The following is a 14504-nucleotide window of genomic DNA, read 5'->3' as shown; positions in this document are numbered from 1 at the left end:
ACCTTGCAATGTAGAACGTGACCTTGAAGAAATGGCTTCAGGTTTGTCCCTGATGATGTCACAGGTTCAATCACCTATAGATTATCTCCGATGATGTCACAGGTTCAATCTTCCTGAATTCTGACACTGTAGTGGGATTGAGTTGTATTACCTGTGTGTTTGATACAATGTTGCGATATTGATGATGTTTTCTAATATTTATCATTTTAGTGGAGATTTCGCGTTGTAGGTCTCGTGAACACTTCGGCTCAGAAATGCGTCTCCCCCTCCCCCCCTTCTATCAGAATAATTCTGATAATCTTTTTGTTTCAAGGTTTTTTTATTTGAATATTGCGGCCGTATTGATTAACTATTTATAGTTCGCCCGTTATTAGTTTTATTGCTCGGTAGTTTATCATCGCACTCTGAAGTTTATGTTTCACTGATAATGAATCTCCTGCAGGATTTTGTAGGTTATCCGTTTATTTTCTGTGACTTTCCTGTTGTTTGGGATCAGTTCAGTGAAATCGATCCTCTCCTATACACAGTACAATCTCCATCGGTGTCTATTATTTAGCTCTAAAGAAAGCGGAGAATGTCCGACCCCCCAAACGCGTTGGAGGTTTAGTTTGTTCCGACCGTGAAGCAGATTGCGTCATTAAAAGATTTTGGACTCGGCCTCTTCTGTGCCACACTTATTGATCTTTATTATCATATCAGTTATTGTTTTCTATGACTCACAGATGCACTCTGTATGACGCACTCTGTATGACGCACTCTGTACGACGCGCTCTGTACAACGCGCTCTGTACAACGCGCTCTGTACGACGCGCTCTGTACAACGCCCTCTGTACGACGTGCTCTGTACACGCTATCTGTAAAACGCTCTGTACGACGCTCTGTACAACGCCCTCTGTACGACGTGCTCTGTACAACGCGCTCTGTACGACGCCCTCTGTACGACGCCCTCTGTACAACGCGCTCTGTACAACGCGCTCTGTACGACGCGCTCTGTACGACGTGCTCTGTACGATGCCCTCGGTACGACGCACTCTGTACGACACTCTCCGTACGACGCGCTCTGTACGACGTGCTCTGTACGACACTCTCCGTACGACGCGCTCTGTACGACGTGCTCTGTACGACACTCTCCGTATGACGCGCTCTGTACGACGCGCTCCGTACGACGCGCTCTGTACGACGCGCTCTGTACGACGCACTCTGTACGACACTCTCCGTACGACGCGCTCTGTACGACGCGCTCTGTACGACGTGCTCTGTACGACACTCTCCGTATGACGCGCTCTGTACGACGCGCTCTGTACGACGTGCTCTTTACGACACTCTCCATATGACGCGCTCCGTACGACGCCCTCTGTACGACACTCTCCGTATGACGCGCTCCGTACGACGCACTCTGTACGACGCCCTCTGTACGACGCCCTCTGTACCTTGCTGCGGGTCACACACTATGAATCCTACAAAACTGAAACAAAGACCCCAAAGGGAAAAGATTTTGTACTCTTGGATGTTCGATCTTCACTCAGAGACCCCGCTGATCACAATTCAATATGGCCGCCCCCCGGAGCGGACCGTTACATTGTTTCCATGCTACAGATAAATAATATAATGTAACAGTCTGCTCTGGGGGCCATATTGAAACAAAATGTTTCCATTCTTCAGATAAATTATACATTTTGTTTCAATATGGCCGCCTCCGGAGCATTACATTGTATCATCTATCTGTAAAATGGAAACATTTTGTTTTAATATGGCCGCCCCCCGGAGTGGACTGGACTGTTACATTGTATAATTTTTCTGTAAAGGGGAAAAATGTTGTTTTCAATATGGCCGCCCCCGTAGCGGACCATTACATTGTATCAGTTATCTGTAGAGGGTCAATATGGCCGCCCCCGGAGTGTTACATTGTATCAACATTTTGTTTCAATATGGCCGCCCCTGGAGTGTTACATTGTATCAACATTTTGTTTCAATATGGCCGCCCCTGGAGCGGACCGTTACATTGTATAATTTTTCTGTAGAGGGGAAACATTTTGTTTCAAAATGGCCGCCCCGTAGCGGACTGTTACATTGTATCAGTTATCTGTAGAGGGGAAACATTTTGTTTCAATATGGCCGCCCCTGGAGCGGACCGTTACATTGTATAATTTTTCTGTAGAGGGGAAACATTTTGTTTCAAAATGGCCGCCCCGTAGCGGACTGTTACATTGTATCAGCTATCTGTAGAGGGGAAACATTTTGTTGGTAAATCGCCCCTTTCGCGTTCTTTGGCGTCAGATCGCCCGGAAGCAAATCAGAAGCAGGCGGATGAAATAAATTGGGGATAACGAGATGGAATTGGTGACATTCGGACGGATTGTCAGCTTCGTGTCGAAGATTTCCGACACTGACAATGAATGGGGACTCTCCCTCTCCGCAGCCCGCGGCCTGAAATCTAATAACGCCGCCCCCGCCACCCTTAACTCTCGGGTTCCAATTGAAACAATTCCATATTAAATCTGTAATTTGGGGGTGTCAGAGTCGCCCCCCTCTGGAAATAAACGTCTCCCTGATTGGATGTGTCAGGTCAGCCGCCGCCACCTGCAGCACTAAAGATCGGTGAAATATGTTCAGACCCCCCCCCCCCCGAACGAAGGCTTGTAGCCCCCCGGCTCTGGTGGAAGGATAGGGGGGAGGGGGGGGGTGTGTATTTAATAACGGAATTTGTATGCGCGCCTGCAGTCAGGAGCCAAGGATGAGCGACCAGGAGGCGGCGAGGATTGGAAAGGCGCTCCCGCTAAGCAGATGCTTCTAACAGAAGAAGACATATGAAATCAGATGTAGTCAGTATTAATATCCAGGGGCGCCGGCGCATGCACAACACAAAACGCACACCCCGCCACACACGCCACCCCCCTCCCCCGCCCCGAAATCAGCACCGGGGACGACAATACATTTTTATGAGAAATGTTTTCGGAGATCAGTACATGAGATGTGACAGAGAAAGCAATGTCGCTGTCATGTTCACTTTGCGCAAAGCGTTTTTCAGTCCCAGATGCCGAGCAGCCGCGCCGCGAGAAAATTGAATTCTGGCTCTTTAATGCTCCCTGATTCGGCAGATGGTTCGGCGACGTTAGAAGAAGGATGGATGGGAGATGGAGAATCATCCTTGTCTGACCTATACAGGAGTCGCACGACGCACAGCGCCAAAGTCCGCGGCGGACCTAAAACTACGGGAAAGGCAATGCGTCCCCCCGGCGTGTCATGGCGGCTCGGCCCGGGGACGGTACTGACTTCAAATACAGGAAATGTTATCTGTGTGGTGCTTTTATTTGAACCAACAATGGTGCATAATCCCCCCCCCCCCACGGTGAAGGGGCACAACTCCTCCCAATGACACCAACAATGAGGCATAACCCCCCCCACTGACCCCAAAGATGGGGCACAATTCCTCCCAATGACACCAACAATTACACCAATGATGGGGCACAATTCCTCCCAATGACACCAACAATGAGGCATAATCCCCCCCCCACTGACCCCAATGAAGGGGCACAATTCCTCCCAATGACACCAACAATTGGGCCCAATGACACCAACGATGGGGCACAATTCCTCCCAATGACACCAACAATGAGGCATAATCCCGCCCCACTGACCCCAATGAAGGGGCACAATTCCTCCCAATGACACCAACAATTGGGCCCAATGACACCAACGATGGGGCACAATTCCTCCCAATGACACCAACAATGAGGCATAATCCCCCCCCCCACTGACCCCAATGAAGGGGCACAATTCCTCCCAATGACACCAACAATTGGGCCCAATGACACCAACGATGGGGCACAATTCCTCCCAATAACACCAACAATTGGGCCCAATGACACCAACGATTACACCAATGATGTAGCACAATTTCTTCCAATGACACCAACAATGAGGCATAATCCCGCCCCACTGACCCCAACGATAGAGCACAATTCCTCCCACTGACACCACAATTTAGCCCAATGACATTAACGATGTGGTACAATTTCTTCAGATGAAACCAACAATTGGGCCCAATAACACCAACGATGGGGCACAATTTCTCCCAATGACCCCAACAATTACACCAATGATGGGCACAATTCCTTCCACTGACACCAACAATGAGGCATAACCCCCCCCCCCACAGTTTCTCCCACCGACACCAAAGATGGGACATTGTTTTTTTCCCGTTGGCGTTGGGACCTTATGTGGGAGGAATCGGTTACAAAGTATCATCAATAAAATATTTTTTGTAAACAAATGCAAGTTATTTATTTCCCAAAACATTAAAATCTCCCCCAAAAATCCCCCCGCAGGAGGAATTCCGCCGCCCCTGAAGAAGTCTGAACTCGGCTTTTTTGCTCACAGGCGGGACGCCGGCAGATAATCACAAATGGAATAAATATTTGTCTTTTCTCCTGACGGGGAGATTAGAATGATAAAAGAGACGGACAGTCGGCTGACACCGCCGCGGTATAGGGTGCTGCATGGATGGCTCCGCGTCCGATTACCGAATGTTTATTTACAGACAGACATCCCCGAATTTTATGAAGACGGATCGCAATGTAAGCCGATCATAATAAGCCGATCGCATTCTCTGCGCCGCCGCTAATAAATGACAGAGATTTGCATAGGACTTGACATCTTCATGAACGCAGCTGCATCAATGTCATCATTTACACACCCGGGCCGCGATCGGCGGGATACGACGCTTCCGCCATCCATCTTCATCGGGGGCTTCAATCAGGCGGGACGATCGGACGCCTGAGCCCAGGAGCTAGCACTCTATTCGGCTGCCCAGAGAACAAGTGTTTTTTTTTTGGGGGGGGGATTAGATGAAATTTTTTACACAAGAGGAAATGTTACGATGAAGGACTCGGTATTGTGAACGTGGAACGCGGACGCCGTTCTGATTAACGTTGAGGAGAGCGCAGAGCGTCCTCGTCTTCTCCGATCATTATTAATAATATTGTCTGGAATGAGATCATTAAAGAGGACCTGTCACCAGCCCTGATGCCGCGTACACACCATCACTTTATGTGATGAAAAAAAACGACGTTTTTAAAAACGTCACTTTAATTGACCGTGTGTGGGGGAAAACGTCGTTTTATGTCTTGTAAAAAAACGACAAAAAAAAATTGAAGCATGCTATAATTTTATGTGTCGTTTTTCAAAACGTCATTTTTTACTTCACAGAAATTGACCGTGTGTAGCAAAAAACGACGTTTAAAACAAAGTTTTTTCACCCGCGCATGCCCAGAAGCTACTTATGAAGCGAGCTTCAATGGAAAAAGTGGTGAGAACGTAACCGCGCTTTGCTAGAACATTGTGAGAAAAACGATGGTGTGTAGGCAACTTCGTCTTAGAAAATTGAAGTTTCAAAAACGTCATTTTTTACTTCACAGAAAATGTCTTTTTTTTCATCACATAAAGTGATGGTGTGTACGCGGCATTAGAACCGCATCATAACGCACACATTACAACGTGACCAATCTATGCCCCGGCAGAGCCCATCCTTCACCCACACGGCACCACAGAGCCCATCCTTCACCCACACGGCATTCTCCTCTTCTGGGAGTGTCCAGTTATGGTCTGTGAGTTGGGTTTGTTGTGATTGGTTGCTGTGTTGAATCGTTGTGATTGGTTGCTCTGTGTTGGTTCGTTGTGATTGGGTTTGTTGTGATTGGTCGCTCTGTGTTGGTTCGTTGTGATTGGTCGCTGTGAGTTGGTTTGTTGTGATTGGTCGCTGTGAGTTGGGTTTGTTGTGATTGGTCGCTGTGAGTTGGGTTTGTTGTGATTGGTCGCTGTGAGTTGGGTTTGTTGTGATTGGTCGCTGTTGGTTGGTTCGTTGTGATTGGTCGCTCTGAGTTGGGTTCGTTGTGATTGGTCGCTGTGAGTTGGGTTTGTTGTGATTGGTCGCTGTGAGTTGGGTTTGTTGTGATTGGTCGCTGTGAGTTGGGTTTGTTGTGATTGGTCGCTGTGAGTTGGGTTTGTTGTGATTGGTCGCTGTGAGTTGGTTTGTTGTGATTGGTCGCTGTGAGTTGGTTCGTTGTGATTGGTCGCTCTGAGTTGGGTTCGTTGTGATTGGTCGCTGTGAGTTGGTTTGTTGTGATTGGTCGCTGTGAGTTGGGTTTGTTGTGATTGGTCGCTGTGAGTTGGATAGTTGTGATTGGTCGCTGTGAGTTGGGTTCGTTGTGATTGGTCGCTGTGAGTTGGGTTTGTTGTGATTGGTCGCTGTGAGTTGGGTTCGTTGTGATTGGTCGCTGTGAGTTGGGTTCGTTGTGATTGGTCGCTGTGAGTTGGGTTCGTTGTGATTGGTCGCTGTGAGTTGGGTTTGTTGTGATTGGTCGCTGTGACTTGGGTTCGTTGTGATTGGTCGCTGTGAGTTGGGTTTGTTCTGATTGGTCGCTGTGAGTTGGTTCGTTGTGATTGGTCGCTGTGAGTTGGTTTGTCGTGATTGGTCGCTGTGAGTTGGGTTCGTTGTGATTGGTCGCTGTGAGTTGGGTTTGTTCTGATTGGTCGCTGTGAGTTGGTTCGTTGTGATTGGTCGCTGTGAGTTGGGTTTGTTCTGATTGGCCGCTCTGTGTTGGGCCCTCAGCGCCATGCGCTCGGCTTTATTAAATTACCTTCAATATCATTTTATTCAGAACACTAATAAATCTCTGGGTGGCCCTAAACACTGCGCGGACGGAAGGCGATGGCGGTCGCCCGTTAATCACTCGCGCGGCCAGGGCCCCGGATAATGACCCGTCTCCATAGTAATTGCCCGTCCGGCTCCCTCCACGCCCCGGTGATACATGCCTTTTAAATGACACCAAGTACACAGGAAATTACTTACCAACTATCACGCCGCTGACACTTTTAATTAAAGTGATTTACGCCGAATTATCCCCTGAAAATAAAAAAAACGCCGCGCTGCGTCTTTATAAAATAAAATATGGATTCGCCGTTTCTTTTTTTTTTCTGTTTGGGGAATTGGAAAGAACTTTATTACTAAAGACAACTTCCCCTTCCTCGTCGCTAATCTCTCCTCCTCACCTGTAATTACCCGCCGAATCGCACCGCGACATCACCTAATGAAGGGGCCCGGCCAGATTAACCCCATAATTGGCACTAGATTCACCGTGAGCGGGCGAGGCGCCAAAATGCGACCGGTATGTTACTGCGGAGGCTGGCGGGCTCCTGCCTCAGCGCCGACAAGGACCGTGGAGAAGTACACAGACCAGCAGACTAGACATTTATTTATGGCTCCGGTCACAGTTGGCGATTTGGAATTTGCCGCAATTCTGCCCGCTGTCTTGGCAATGGCTGGAAAACAACAGAATCGCGGCAAAACACGCCTTTTAAAAATCGCGTTAAGCTTGTCACCCCCCCCCCCCCCCCCCCCCAACAAAAAGGAGCAGAAGCTTCTATTGGGCGAGAAACGCGCACAAGGCAGCCCATTCGCTGCAAAGAGCGACACACAGAATCGCATTAAAATCGCGAGCGGGAACGCAAAGTTCAAATCGGGGACTTCAAGATTCTGGAATATGTTTTACATTTCAGATTCCGGCTTCCCTTGGGCTCCGTTCACATCTAGGCGATCCGCGGATTACAGGCGGAATCGCTACGATTCTGCCCGCGATCCCGAATCACGCCAAAATCGCGGGACACCCCCTTCGAGATTTCCCGTCACTTTCAATGGCACCTCAATCATGTTTTTTGGGGGGGGCGACAGGCGCAAGCACAATTCTGTTCCGTGGGGCGACCATCACGGCAAAATTGCGCTGCGTTCGGGGGGGGGGGGGGGGCATTGGAAGTGACAAGGATCACAAAGGCGTCCCGTGATTTGTGATCACGGGACAGAATCGTGGCAATTCCGTTCGGCGATCCGGGGACGATTTAAATGTGAACGGAGCCCATTTTTGTGTGACTTTTTTGTGATTTTTTTTTTCTTTGCACCTCTTTGTGTGAGTGTTTTTTTGCATGTTTTTGTGAGTTTTTTTGCACATTTTTTGTGATTTTTTTGCACATTTTTGTGAGTTTATTTTTTTTGCACTTTTTTGTGTGAGTTTTTTTTGCACATTTTTGTGTGAGGTTTTTTTTGCACCTTTTTATGTGTTTTTTTGCACATTTTTGTGTGAGTTTTTTGTACTTTTTTTGCACATTTTTGTGTGCGTTTCTTTGCACTTTTTTGTGAGGGTTTTTTTGCACTTTTTTTGTGCGTTTTTTTTAACCTCTTTGTGTGACTTTTTTTGCACTTTTTTGTGTTTTTTTGCACATTTTTGCGTGACTTTCTTTGCACCTTTTTGTGTGTTTTTTTTCACTTTTTTGTGAGTTTTTTTGCACATTTTTGTGAGGTTTTTTGCACATTTTTGTGTGAGTTTTTTGTACTTTTTTTGCACATTTTTGTGTGCGTTTCTTTGCACTTTTTTGTGAGGGTTTTTTTGCACTTTTTTTGTGCGTTTTTTTTAACCTCTTTGTGTGACTTTTTTTGCACTTTTTTGTGTTTTTTTGCACATTTTTGCGTGACTTTCTTTGCACCTTTTTGTGTGTTTTTTTCACTTTTTTGTGAGTTTTTTTGCACATTTTTGTGAGGTTTTTATTTTGCAATTTTTGTGGGTTTTTTTGCACTTTATTTGTCTGTGTTTTTTTTTGCACTTTTGTGTGTTTTTTTTTCACTATTTGTGAGGTTTTTTGCACATTTTTGTGTGAGTTTTTTTTGCACTCCCCCACCCCCCTGAACGCGGCGCGATTGTCGCCCCACGGGACAGAATTGTGGTTTTCGAAAACAAAACGATTCAAGTTTTTCAAATTTGTATCGATTGGAAAAAGTTTCGATTTTCAACCTTTTGAAAATTTTTAGAGTTCGAATAGAATTTCAGAAATAATTTTATTTTATTTTCTATTCCTTTATTGTCTATTTTATTTTATTCGCTTTGGAAATTGAATAGTTTAAAAAAAAAAAAAAAAAAATAATAATTCTAAAACGATCTGAAATTGATTCAAAATGAAAAAAAAAAGAAAAATTCCCAAAGCAAATTTTACTAAACGAATTTATGTAAATAACGAATCGAAATGAAACAAATGTTTTCGTTCTGCACATGTCTAGCAGGCTCTGTGCGACTGCCCCGCCTCCGCTCTGAACAATTAGAACCAATTAGGGGGCTCTATTCTTCTGGCAGAAGACCTTGGGCCAGATTTTCAAAAGAGATACGCCGTCGTAACTCTGAGTCTGAGCGGCCGTATCTATGCGCCTGATTCTTAGAATCAGTTGCGCATAGATTTCCTTAAGATCCGACTGGCATAAGTCTCTTACGCCGTTGGATCGTAACTGCATATTTACGCTGGCCGCTATCGGCGTGTACGCTGATTTACGCGTCAAAATATGTAAATCAGCTAGATACGCAAATTCACGAACGTACGCCCGGCCGACGCAGTAAAGTTACGCCGTTTACGTTAGGCTTTTCCCGGCGTAAAGTTACCCCTGCTATATGGTGGCGTAAGTGCGGCGTACCAATGTTAAGTATGGCCGTCGTTCCCGCGACGAAATTTGTAAATTTGACGTCGTTTGCGTAACTCGTCCGTGAATGGGGCTGGACGTCATTTACGTTCACGTCATAACCAATACGTCCTTGCGGCGTATTAGGAGCAATGCACACTGGGAGATTTCCACGGACGGCGCATGCGCCGTTCGTGAAAAACGTCAATCACGTCGGGTCATGGTTATTTTACATAAAACACGCCCCCCCCGTTCCAAATTTGAATTAGGCGCGCTTATGCCGGCCGATTTACGTTACGCCGCCGCAACTTACGGAGCAAGTGCTTTGAGAATACAGCACTTGCCCGTCTAAGTTGCGGAGGCGTAACGTAAATCGGATACGTTACGCCGCCGCAAAGATACGCGGATGTACGAGAATCTGGCCCCTTATTTTTTTTAATCTGCTGCAGTTTCACTTTCCCTTACAGGTCCTGTACTTCCACCTGGCACAGTGAAAGGAGAAGCATTAGAATAAACTTTATTGTACCGATGAGCAGACGGACAAATCTGCCTCTGATCCTGGATCCCGGGACAGGTGAAGGTTCCAATGTAACGAATAATTCCTGAAAATCTCTCCGGGGTCGGGGGATGGTGGGAGACGGTTGGGATTTGGAAGGCAGCGGAGGATTGCGCGTCCGGAAGTCGATGGTTCTTGTCATCCCCGGTGACAGAAAGCAGGCCTCCCCTCTTCACGTGATGGATGATCGGCGGAGCGCCGATCGGACAGATATCACATAATGGCCAACGGCGAATAAATTCACATCAACAGCCGGGCAGATAATAAACAGACAGGCGTCACCATAAATCCCCCCTCCCCTCCCCCACTCATGTCCCGGATCAGTCTGGGAACGCAACCTTTGCGCCTGATAGATGGGCGGGCCGACGCCCAGACACATTAGTTACCCCCGGGGGCCATTGCGGCGGATTCGGGGCGAGAAGAGATTTATACACACACACACCCGTCATACGGGAAGGTTCATGGATATAGAATCTGCGAGGAAAGAAAATGGCGTCGGATCCCGCGGCGATGGCGACGAAAGGAACGTTTTCTCTGATTTAAAGAGCAAAGTCACCCATTTACCCCTTGGGGGTTATATTGTGAGATTTTGATTGGAAGCTCTCAGGGGGCGGAGAATAAGGGCAGGAAGTCCCGCCTTCTGAGTCAATTCTTGTCTCCGCCCCTACCCACCTCCAAGCACCATCCCTTGGTTACGCCCCCTACCCACCTCCAAGCACCATCCCTTGGTTACGCCCCCTACCCACCTCCAAGCACCATCCCTTGGTTACGCCCCCCTACCCACCTCCGAGCACCATCCCTTGGTTACGCCCCCTACCCACCTCCAAGCACCATCCCTTGGTTACGCCCCCTACCCACCTCCAAGCACCATCCCTTGGTTACGCCCCCTACCCACCTCCGAGCACCATCCCTTGGTTACGCCCCCTACCCACCTCCGAGCACCGGACTCTGATGGGGACCCTGATGTAAGGGGGGGACTATGATGGGACCCTGATTTAAGGGGGTACTCTGATGGGGACACCTGATGTAAGGGGGGACTCTGATGGGGACACTGATGTAAGGGGGTACACTTTGATGGGAACACCTGATGTTAGGGGGGACTCTAATGGGGACACTGATGTAGGGGGTACTCTGATGGCGCCCGTGATGTAAGGGAGGACTCTGATGGGGACACCTGATGTAAAGGGGAACTCTGATGGCGACTCTGATGTAAGGGGGTACTCTGATGGGGACCCTGATGTAAGAGGCTACTCTGATGGGGACTCTGATGTAAGGTGGCACTCTGATGGGGACACCTGATGTAAGGGGGTACTCTGGTGGGGACACCTCATGTAAGGAGGGACTTTGATGGAGACCCTGATGTAAGGGGGTACTCTGATGGGGACCCCGATGTAAGGGGGGACTCTGATGGGGGACATCTGATGTAAAGGGGAACTCTGATGGCGACCTTGATGTAAGGGGGGACTCTGATGGGGACCCTAATGTAAGGGGAGACTCTGATGGGGACACCTGATGTTAGGGGGGACTACGATGGGGACCCTGATATAAGGGGAGACTCTGATGGGGACACCTGATGTAAGGAGGGCCTATGATGGGGACACCTGTCGTAAGGGGGCATTCTGATGGGGACCCCAAAGTAAAGGGGGACTGTGATGGGGACCCTAATGTAAGGGGGGACTCTGATGGGGACCCCGATGTAAGGGGGGACTGTGATGGGGACCCTGATGTAAGGGGGGACTCTGATGGGGACCCCGATGTAAGGGGGGACTCTGATGGGGACCCCAAAGTAAAGGGGGACTGTGATGGGGACCCTGATGTAAGTGGGAACTGTGATGGAGACCCTGATGTAAGGGGGGACTCTGATTAGGACCCTGATGTAAGGGGGGACTCTGATGGGGACCCCAATGTAAGGGGGGACTCTGATGGAGACCCTGATGTAAGGGGGGACTCGGGTGGGGCCCTCATTGAATTTTCTGTACCCCTGACTTAAAGGAAAGGGGAGCCATTAAGGAGGGGGAGGAGAAATGATGAAATTCAGACGCAGAACTTGTGTGTAAAACTTGTAACAACTTTAACCCGGCGCGGATCTGCGTTCCTCGGTGTCACTCGCCGGTGACGGATGAGCGGCGGCCGCCCCCCCCCCTCCCCCGCCTCGCAGGGAGCGCTGTACAAATTCATATAATTCAATTATAACATAATAATAAAGAAAACATACAAAATTGAAGAATCCACTTAATGTCAAGCGCCGGCGCGGCTCCCATCCATAACCGGCACAAATGCGGTTAGAGCAATTTGTTGGTACACATGTGCCGGAGCCCTGCTAGCGGGAGGCCCGGGCCGCCGCCGCCGCAAAGTGCCACTTACCCTTCCAGGAGGCAATTTATCAAGAGTCACAAATGGGCAATAAAGGGATATAAGATTATCCCTTTTCACACAGGGCCTTATTATATCCATGTATCACCGCAACCGCCGCGCCGCGCTTTCCAACGGCCAAGAACTGATTTCCACCACGGCCGGCGCCGCCCGTCCCGCGATCAGATAATCAGATTGTGATCATATGAAGCGCTATAAATTAATCCATTTCCCTCCCTTTCCCTGTAAATATCAGCTGATTGGACGCTAATGTCTGAAGACAAAACGATCGTTCCTTCATCCAAGACAAAACGATCGTTCCTTCATCCAAGACAAAACGATCGTTCCCTCATCCAAGACAAAACGATCGTTCCTTCATCCAAGACAAAACGATCGTTCCTTCATCCAAGACAAAACGATCGTTCCCTCATCCAAGACAAAACGATCGTTCCCTCATCCAAGACAAAACGATCGTTCCTTCATCCTCCTCCATAATTATGCAGAACAACCTCCGCAGTGTTCCTGAACAAGCCATATATTATCCAATCATCAACATGGGGCCGATCTGTGGGAGAGGAGACGCCCCCGGGGGCCGCGATGTCCCAATCCGAAGACACGGACCTTTCCTCTCAGAGAATATTAGAGAATGTTGAGGGGTCTCGGTTCCTATGGATGTAGAGTCCAATGTTGAGGGGTCTCGGTTCCTATGGATGTAGAGTCCAATGTTGAGGGGGTCTCGGTTCCTATGGATGTAGAATCCAATGTTGAGGGGTTTTGGTTCCTATGGATGTAGAGTCCAATGTTGAGGGGTCTCGGTTCCTATGGATGTAGAGTCCAATGTTGAGGGGTCTCGGTTCCTATGGATGTAGAATCCAATGTTGAGGGGTCTCGGTTCCTATGGATGTAGAGTCCAATGTTGAGGGGGTCTCGGTTCCTATGGATGTAGAGTCCAATGTTGAGGGGTCTCGGTTCCTATGGATGTAGAGTCCAATGTTGAGGGGTCTCGGCTCCTATGGATGTAGAGTCCAATGTTGAGGGGGTCTCGGTTCCTATGGATGTAGAGTCCAATGTTGAGGGGGTCTCGGTTCCTATGGATGTAGAATCCAATGTTGAGAGGTCTCAGGTTCCTATGGATGTAGAGTCCAATGTTGAGGGGTCTCGGTTCCTATGGATGTAGAATCCAATGTTGAGGGGTCTCGGTTCCTATGGATGTAGAGTCCAATGTTGAGGGGTCTCGGTTCCTATGGATGTAGAATCCAATTATGAGGGGTCTCGGTTCCTATGGATGTAGAGTCCAATGTTGAGGGGTCTCGGTTCCTATGGATGTAGAATCCAATGTTGAGGGGTCTCGGTTCCTATGGATGTAGAGTCCAATGTTGAGGGGTCTCGGTTCCTATGGATGTAGAGTCCAATGTTGAGAGGTCTCAGGTTCCTATGGATGTAGAGTCCAATGTTGAGGGGTCTCGGTTCCTATGGATGTAGAGTCCAATGTTGAGAGGTCTCAGGTTCCTATGGATGTAGAATCCAATGTTGAGGGGTCTCGGTTCCTATGGATGTAGAATCCAATGTTGAGGGGTCTCGGTTCCTATGGATGTAGAATCCAATGTTGAGGGGTCTCGGTTCCTATGGATGTAGAATCCAATGTTGAGGGGTCTCGGTTCCTATGGATGTAGAATCCAATGTTGAGGGGTCTCGGTTCCTATGGATGTAGAGTTCAATGTTGAGGGGTCTCGGTTCCTATGGATGTAGAATCCAATGTTGAGGGGTCTCGGTTCCTATGGATGTAGAGTCCAATGTTGAGGGGGTCTCGGTTCCTATGGATGTAGAGTCCAATGTTGAGGGGGTCTCGGTTCCTATGGATATAGAGTCCAATGTTGAGGGGTCTCGGTTCCTATGGATGTAGAGTCCAATGTTGAGGGGTCTCGGTTCCTATGGATGTAGAATCCAATGTTGAGGGGTCTCGGTTGCTATGGATGTAGAGTCCAATGTTGAGGGGGTCTCGGTTCCTATGGATGTAGAGTCCAATGTTGAGGGGGTCTCGGTTCCTATGGATGTAGAATCCAATGTTGAGGGGTCTCGGTTCCTATGGATATAGAGTCCAAT

The 14504-nt window shown here is 48.4% G+C and overlaps 1 protein-coding gene across 4 annotated transcripts in view; it reads right to left on the bottom strand.

Annotated features, from left to right (window-relative positions):
- The window catches only part of RNF220 (ring finger protein 220), a 299679-nt gene that overhangs the window by 93164 nt on the left and 192011 nt on the right, over positions 1-14504 (bottom strand). The window lies entirely within an intron of this gene.

Source organism: Rana temporaria, chromosome 7, assembly GCF_905171775.1.
Source record: "Rana temporaria chromosome 7, aRanTem1.1, whole genome shotgun sequence".
NCBI lineage: Eukaryota > Metazoa > Chordata > Amphibia > Anura > Ranidae > Rana > Rana temporaria.
Note: the sequence above shows the minus strand (reverse complement) of the source record. Positions and strands in the feature narration are given on the sequence as shown.